Genomic DNA, 9,435 nt, shown 5'->3' with positions numbered 1-9,435 from the left:
GTTTATGCCCTCAGGATCAAGCATCACTGCCACCCAACAACCCCACAGAAGGTCCCACAGTCCATAGGGAAAACAGCTCTGGGGAAAGCCAACATCAGCTTCTGTGCAAAATGGTCGTGACCTCCTCAATCTCTGGAGCAGCTGCTGCATGAACTAGGGAAGCTGCCTTTTTACCTGCACATTTTTCCAACAGAAAGGTGGCAACTCCAGCAGCTTCAAGACATGTGCCTTGAGGCATCCTTGTTTGGTCTGCAGTGCTCTGTCCAGAAAGAGCTACTTCTTTCTAACTAGCACTGGAGATTTCCAGAGGAAACCTGAGTACAGGGAAAACCAAACCTTCCCTGTTGCAGTGGCTCCTTCTGTAGCTCAACGACAGTTTCCCAAGGGGAAAAAAAAAAGCCAGATGGTTTGATAAATGCCTATTTGACCTGTTCCATGAACTAAATTCAATGAGTTTGGATTTCCAGGCTATTTATGAATCCATTAATCTTCTTAAGTGCTAAATTCATCTGTGTATTATAAGAGGCTGTTTTTCAAACCCAGTCCATCCCAATGCTGTAGAGGCATATTAGGTTAAGGATGCCTTTGCAGGAGTGGTATTTCATCCTGTCAGGGAAGGTTTATCAATAGGCTTGGCACAGATGGCAGGACACAAATGGTTGTATTTCACTTCCTATAAGTACGGATGCCTCATGATTGAATTGTTTTCATAACCCACATTTTTATTTTCTGTGTTGAAGTACATTAAAGCTGAAGATCGCCTTACTGTGCAATTGTTGAGTGGTTTTCAAGTCAATTACTGCTTCAAAGATGCTTCTGCTTTATCTGTACAATGCACATCTGAATGAGAATCCCAGAATCACAGAATCAATCAGGTTGGAAAAGACCTCTGAGATCGCCGAGTCCAACCTTTGACCAAACACCACTGTGTCAACCAGACCACGGCACTGAGTGACCTGTCCAGTTTTTTCTTAGACACCTCCAGGGATGATGACTCCACCACTTCCCTGGGCAGCCCATTCCAATGCCCAGTCACTCCTTCTGTGAAGAAATTCTTCCTAATGTCAAACCTAAACCTCCTCTGGCATGGCTTAAGACTGTGTTATCCTCTTGTCCTATTGCTGATTACCTGTGAGAAGAGCCCAACCCCCACCTGGCTACAACCTCCTTTCAGGTAGTTGTAGAGAGCCATGAAGTCTCCCCTGAGCCTCCTCTTCTCCAGGTTAAACAACCTCAGCTCCCTCAGTCTCTCCTCACAGGACTTGTGCTCCAGACCCTTCCTCAGCCTCATTGCCCTTCTTTGGACACTCTCCAGCACTTCAATATCCCTCCTAAACTGAGTGGCCCAGAACTGGACAAAACTCATAATTGCATTTTTTTTTCTTTGTTTTGAATCTTGTGATTAGAAAACAAGTTAAATTAGGGATCTGCCTTTTTCATGAACAGTGTGGTGTTTTTCTATTTTCTTAGACTAGACTCTTGCTGCAAAATTGTTTTTCAGCTGGTAAACCTGAACCAGCTGTTGGTTACAAATTCATGGCTGAGAGTCTCTTCACAAATCAATGCTGTTTTCAAAATCTGTCTCTGGACTGAGACACCTGAAAAAACACCACAGAACTGCAGGGCACACCCAGCTGAGATGCCAGTCTCAGTTTACACTGGCTCTGGGACACTGATGTCACTGTGCCGTGGGCTGAGGTGCTCATAAAGCAGGTTCTGACCTAGGAGGGTGCAGTGCTGAATTTAAAAGCACCACAATGTGGTTGCACTCACATCCCTCTGTGCCTTGCTCTCCATGCACTGCAGAGGGCAAACCTCTAATGGCGTGACTGTGACAGGGTGAGCATTTCATGGATGTTCACACTGATGTCTGTCAGTTGCAGCAACTGATTCTTGTGTGGGGAGTGATATTGTTCTACCTCTCAGCCATCATATCCCTTCAGTAGGGCTCCAGATTTCAAAACCATCACCCTGCACAGACATCCCTGTCCCAGGTCAGATAGACACTGGGGTAGGAAAGCTTCAAAGAATTTTTTGTTTGATGACTGATGGATTGGTTTTGGTTGCAGTGACTGCCTGTAAACTGAAAGGCAGAGAAAATGACTGAAAACTTCTGCCAAACCAGTGTCTGCTTGGACTAACTACAAATGTTTTCAAGTGATGCTCCCAGTCTTGCTCTCAGTGTCAGATGCTGGGAATTTACTTGAAGCAGTGGGGAGGGATGGTCATGAGTTGCCCAGTATTTGGGCAAACCTCTGACTGAAGTTTATTCAGAAAGCTGGTGCGCCCAGAGTGAAGCACCTGGGAGAAAGGAATTTGTTTTAATGTGTGGTACCTGGCAACACAGTGCTCTTCACTGGTGCAGCTGCTTTTTATGCTTTATGATGGTTACTGTTAAATTAGAAGGGAGAAATTGTCAATATAAATTAAAAAAAAACCCCAAACCAAACAAAAAAACCCCAATCTGATTTTGGATATCATCTCTTGGTTTCAGAATTCTGTCCCTGTGTTGCATTCCTAGAGGTCATACTTGGTGTTTAACATGAATACTGTTATGCCTCTTTTTTCCTTTAAATTTAAAGCTACTGCCAGTAACCTCCTGTGAAATGAAGCTATTGGATGTTTTGCTTATATTGTGGGTTTTCATATTTTTTTGTTATGAAGTCCAGGACAAGAGGAATCACTGACTTTTGTTAAAAAGACAGCAGCTGCTGGCCAGCCGAGACTCGGGAACTTCATGGTCAATTTTCAAGAGCATTGTTACGTATTTTAACCAAATCTTGTCTTCACAACATTAGGCTGACAGCTCTTAAAAAAGTCAAATTTTAATTTGTTGGGTTTTCTTCCGATAACTTTTGTGGTCTCGAATTCAAGAGGAACCAAATCAACTGAGTTAAGTTTCTTACCCCAGAAAACTCCTCTGAAGTATATGAAACCTTGCCTGTCATGGTCACTCTTGCCCCAGTATGAGCTTCAGAAGACAGGGCTAGTTTGGTTAAGAAAAACAGTACTTTCTAGGTATATGACACATACATTTGTAAATGCTTGGGTTTGTAGAGTCAAGGTATGGGCTTGTTACACAAACACTAATAATACTGGTCCTTCCTTTTCCCCCACCCAAATCTGGTAAGAGATCAATGGAGTTTGAAGAATCTTCTGCAGTGACCTCCAAAGCAATTTTAAAAGGGCTTTATGGAAAATGCTAACCATGGAATAAAGGCCACAAGCTATAATTAAAAGAAAAAAAAAAAGGCACCAGAAGTATTATTTTAAAGAAAACCAGCTAATTTTTAAGTCATAACTAAATAATCTTAGTATTGAAAATGTGTAAGGTCTAAGAAGCACCTGTGTCAAAGGACAGTCCCCACTACCCAGTCACTGGACAAGCTTTAGATTTTACATGAGGGAGAAGCACCTATAGAACAAAACCTAAACATGGGTAAGATCAGCACCAAAGTTCTATTTGTCATGGGACAAGGCTGGTATTTTAAACTCTAATATAACGATGAACACAGAAAATAGATATATCTGGACAGAGAAATATCTGTGTCTCTTACCCAAAGCCTGATTTTGTTGATGCTGTGTTCAGTTGAACCAGTCTGATCTTGTACTCTGTGGTTAGCCTTGAATGCAAGAAGTTCATGACTTCTGCAGTTTTTCTCATCTTTGACCTTCACCACATCCTTTGACTTTTATTGTACTTCCTTCTTCATCTCTCTATCTTTTAAAGGACTGATTTAGAATTAATTCTTAACTTGCACAGCATAAATCTTACATTCTCTACAAAAAAATTCGATTTTAAAAAGACCTAAAACTTCCATTAGTTTTTCTATACACACCTGATGGTTTACTTTTCATGCAGATCCTACGTATTTGCTTTTTTGATTAACAGCTAATTTCACTTTGAGTTTGTTCAGCACCTAAAACGGGGGTTTTGACCTGTGACAGGAGCTTCTTGATGTGTCTGTAGATTTGCTATGGGACAAGCTTAAGGAACCCTTTTTCTGCCTCCCTGTTTTCCACACCCTCCTTTCCTTGGTTGCAACTGCTTGTTTCTGCTCCGAGCCAAAACTTGCCTGTGCCCCAGTGGTGCTGCTGCTGGGATTGAACTGGATCACTGCAGTGGCCCAATTAAAACCAACACTAACACTTCCTCTCTTTTTTTGATGTTGTCAAAATTTTTGATGATGTCCCTATCATTTCCTCTAAATTTTTCTTTAGGGGTTGGGCCATAAGTGGGTTAAACAGGGGATAGTAAGAATAAAATGCAATTGCTTTATCTGAAAGTGGGACAAGCTAAATGGGAACGATGATGCTCATTTGCTGGTTTGCATTGTGTGATTTACTGGTGCCAGCAAGGATCTGGTCCAAGGGTCAGGTGTTCTCTTTATTCAGGACCCAAATAAATAAACAATTGAGTTTAGGAAACACTTCAGTGTTAAACACTGTAAAACACTTCAGTTTTACAGACACACTGTAAAAATGTTGCTCCAGCTGTGGATGGGTGAGATGGGATTATGCTGGGAATTGCTGGGAACTCTGCAGGGCATGACTCTACATGAGCAACATGGACTCTGGGCGTTAATTTTTGAATAATATGTTTAGTTTTTACTCCCGTTTTGCTTAGACTGAGGGCAGACTCACAGGCACAGGGATATTGGGAAGAGGTCTAGGGAGTCTTGGGCTTTGTGAGGCAGAAAAGGGGACAAGCAGGGTTTCCTTGCTGCAAGCAAGGAGACACCGACTCCCTGGTGGGGTGAGGATTTGCTGGACTCACAGCAGACTGCGTCACACAGGAAGGTGTAAAAATACATGTGGCTCAATGGGGTTTTACTTCTGGGCTTTTGATGATGAGAACAAAGCTGTGAGTGCACAGTGCCAGGGGTAGACACATGGGCAAATGCGATAAATCCGTAACAAAAGGACAACTCACTGTCTGCACGTAAATTGGGATGGAACTGGCAGTAGCAATTCCTCACTGTGCTGAATGATCCTGTCTCAATGTGCTGTGACAATAAGAAATACATCAGACACTAAGTGGACAGGCAACTTCTTGATGTATGAGACTGGCAAAGAGCCAGGAGACAAAGCATAGAAATAAATGGTAAACATTTACAACCAGACAAAGCTGGTTGTAAACATCTGTGCTAAAACAAGTGATCGATTATTTTAATAGGCAAAAAAGTAGCAGTGCATTTGCAGATGTAGAATTTTTGTAGGCCAGTAAAGCTTAAAGGAGGTGTTGAGGAATTCCAAATTACTTGAAAGCCAGTAAAGTAGTTTGTAGCAATATGATAGATAACATAGATATTGGCATTTGTAAGGTAATATATATTGGACAACACAACCTCAACTGTTCATGTGCATGGTTGGGTCTTAGGGAGAGGAAGACCTGAGAATTGCTGTGAAGAGCTGGTAGATCAACTGACATCATAAACCAAACAAAATACTGTAAATAACAGAGGTTGGGATAGGAAACCCAGCAAATAATGCAATAGGATATTATACCTTTTACTAGTACATCCTCATCTGGAATATGCCCAGTTTAGGTCTTGCACATCAGAAAACACATAACAGCAATAAAGTTTGGTGACAGAAGTAAATGAGATGAGTCATGGAACTAAGATTTCTCATTATCCAGGAGTGAAAAGACTGGCTTTGTTTAGGAGAGACCTAGACAATGGTAAGTCCTGTGGGAGCTACAGAGATCCTTTTGTCTCCTTTGAAAGCTATCCAGTGCTGCACAGACTATGGGCAGTGTGGGACACAAATGACCACGAATTATACAAATGAGTGACACAGGGCACAATGACCTGCACTATGGGATCCCCTGGGGATGTGGAGGCTGACTTTGATTCTTGGAGCTTTTCTACTTTCCTCCTGGCTGTCACTTTTAAGAGTAGAGCTGGGTTTCTGTGTTCTTGGCTCAGACCTCGTCTATGGTGGGTCTGCCAGTGGCTGCTGACAACCATTAAAACTTGACTGTGGATGCTGTGACACCTGAGGTCCAGCTCAGGACACATCTGGCCCAAGGTTAACAGAGCACAGAAGGCATTTATGCCAACACCAGCCAATAAAAATCACCATGTAGCCTTCAAGTATATTACATATGGAACCAACCTTTCTGAAAGGGAATTTTTTTCCTTAAATTGCTAAAATGGGACAAATCACAGAAGCATAGAATGGTTTGGCTTAGAAAGGACTTCAGAGATCATCTAGTCCCTGCCATGGGAAGGAGCACCTTTCACTAGGCCAGCTTGCTCATCCAGCCTGGCCTTGAACACTTCTAGGGATGCCCAGCTTCTCTGGGCAGCCTGTTCCAGTGCCTCACCACGCTCATAGTGAAAAAACTTCTTCCTTGTATTTAATCTAAACCTTTTTCAGGTTGAAGCCATTCCCCCTTGTTCTGTCACTACATGACCTTGTAAAAAGTCCCTCTTCCAGCTTTCTTGTAGGTCCCCTTCAGGTACTGGAAGGCTGCTAGGAGGTCTCCCTTAAAAAAAAAAAAAGTGTTTGTCAGGAACAGTTTGGGAAACAGTGACAAAACAGCCAGAAGGCAGATGTAGAGACTGCAGGAGAGGGAGAGATGCAACACAGTTTAAAAAACAATGCCCCAAACCTGCTAACTGGAAATAATTGGTACAAGAAACAATTATAAAGCCCACAGACTGCAAGGTTCCAGATTTTAAGCTCTGTGAGCAGCTTCCTTGGCACAGTGAAGACTTCCTGGTGAGCATCTACTCTTAGCCAAGAAAAGCCTCCTTCCTTCTTCCAGCCCTGGGAATTTCTTATTTCTCAGTCTTTGGTCAATGGAAAACCTTACACAGGATGCTGCCTGTGCAGCTTAGTAATACAAGTGCTAGTTAGCTTTTCATAATGCTGATTTAAGTAAACCTGCCTGTCTTTTGGGCAGTGAATGCCATGCCTGCATCTACAACACCTGCTGAAATCCAGATTTGAGGACCAAAGTTACTGTGACAGTGTAAAACCTCTGACGAAACCCCAAGTTACCTGACATGGATTGTGCCTGTAAATGCTGGTCAGGGGCTGGGGACTCTTCAGCCTCACAGTCAGCTTTAAAAGCATCAGAGGAATTGTTAATACCTGTGTATTGTGGTATCACTTTGCAGCCTTGGCACTCTAAAAGATGTATTGCCAGGTCCTTCCCCACATGACCCATGGCCTGAACAGACCACAAGTGATGATGCAGGAGGGGATGTGCAGGAGGTGTGAAGTGACTTACCTGGTCTTGCACAGCAGCTGATTCCTGGAGCCAAGCACAGCTCTCAGGTTCCCAAATCTGCTGCTCTGTTTCTGAGCCTTTGTCTATTTATTTCCTCTGTAGGCAAATTACAACTGTGTGTTCATTCAATCCTGCTGTTTAATTTCTATTGAAAGGTTCCTTTATAAATCCAAATTGGGTTGGGTAGGAACTCCTGAACAGAGCATGTGGAATTTCAGGGATTTTCAAGTGACAAGATGAAAAAGAACCTCGTAATTAAAGCATCAGTTTAGAGTGAGTAGCAATGTTACCTCATTACTGCACACAACCCAGGACAGTTTGTGAGGCTCAGGCAGACAGGATTTTCTCATTGTGTAGATCCTGAAAGGTGCTTTCCAGTGAGAGACTCAGCATGTGAACACCAGACACCACCAGAGCCTACGAAACAACCCAGCTGTAGCACAGCTGGGACAACAGGCAGGAATGGGGAAGTAGATGGTGACACCCCCAGCAATCTCTCACTTGCATTAATTGCTTTAATGATTAAAACAGAGAAATATGTAAAAAACATATTAATGAAAATACACGGCTAGACCAAAAGCCAAAGTTTCATGAATCATTTGGAGTCTTTCCATTGCCTTCAAGGGATTAATATCACACTGAAGGAGTATTCCAAATTACAGCCAGAGGGAAAACATTGAGCTCAGCAACACATACACACAAGAAAGTTCAGTTTAAGCTTTTTATTTTCTAACTGAAGTACTGCTAAATTAAAATCACAAATTGTAATAAGACAATGTTGGCAGAATGGAACCCTCAAACTGCCAGCACTGAATCCCCTTGGAGGATGACCTGTGTAGGGGCAGCTGCTCAAGCTGCTAAAATCAACAAGGTGTTTGTTTTCCTGGAAGCAGAATCTCTCTCCTCTTCCTTCCCTAACACTTGGGACATACTGCAAAGGCTTTACCAAAATCCTTATTCCGATGAGTGGAAATCCAGAATATTTAACTTTAGGAGAGTCATCACAATTAGCTAACTTGTGAATTTTGGAGACAAATCTGTGTTTTATTCACTACAGAGTTTATCTGTACGCATTTTTTTTCTAATAATAAATGAAAAAAAAAAGTTTTAAAACTTTTCATAATTAATTCCACAAGGTTGTTTTCTATTTATCTTCTTTCACCTACCGGGTAACTTCATAAATCTTTACTGATTTATTAGCCAATAATCTTTACTGGCTTATGGTTTTGACACAGAGCTGTTGCTTTTGTTATATCCATCCAACAAAAATGGCTGTAAGGCAGAGTAAGGAGATGCCCAGACACTGAAATAGTTGAATTTAGTGAAAAATGACTGAGATTTAAAAACTTAATTTCCATGTAAGCCTGGGGTGGATTCTTCAGCATTCAGTACTATGTGCTGTAGCATCGTTGTAACCTGCAATGTTTACTGCTCATTAAGATAAAATATTCTATAAAATAATTAATTGATCTCTCACTCCACCTCTCCCTTTGGCTACAATGGATATGAATCTTCAAAGACCTTTTGTAAGAAGGATGCTAAGTAATACAGACATTTAAAGCACGTTTTCTGACTGGTAGGAAAACACACCACAAAATCAAGTTTCTGGGTGTGATGTCACCTGCTCTCCCCCCTCAGTTAAACAAGGATGTACCCAAGTACGAGCCAATTCCGCTATTTTGCTCTACTTAAATTTCCTGTGTTCAGTGAATTAGTCCCAAAGCAGGTCTGGGCATGGGTTGACACCATGGAGTTCTTCCCATCCTGCTGTGTCTCTCTGTTAAAACCCTGGTCATGGTTTTGATAAATTCCAATTTTCATAAATTCCACTCAGTTAAGTGTGACAGTCAGCACAATCACGTTATCCCTGATATTTTCGGGACATGTCCCATCACCCTGACAATCCTGTGAAAAATGGTGAAGGCTCCATCTGTATGGTTGGCAGTGGAGAAACACAGACCCATGTTGTGGTTTCGAGAGGAGTTACACTAAAAACAAACAAATTCCTCCTTTCCTCATGGCTATTTTCTTTATGCAGACAGTAAAAACAGCTATGGCTACTGAGGGGAAAATCTGCTAGTATTGCTGTGCATTACCCAACATGAACTCTGTGCAGGGAATGTGCTACTAGTTCAGTCATCTTCCACAACACAAACCCAGGCTCAAGTTACACAGTAATCATAAGAATATAT

The sequence above is a fragment of the Chiroxiphia lanceolata genome, chromosome 2 (assembly GCF_009829145.1).
Source record: "Chiroxiphia lanceolata isolate bChiLan1 chromosome 2, bChiLan1.pri, whole genome shotgun sequence".
Classification (NCBI taxonomy): Eukaryota; Metazoa; Chordata; class Aves; order Passeriformes; family Pipridae; genus Chiroxiphia; species Chiroxiphia lanceolata.
Note: the sequence above shows the minus strand (reverse complement) of the source record.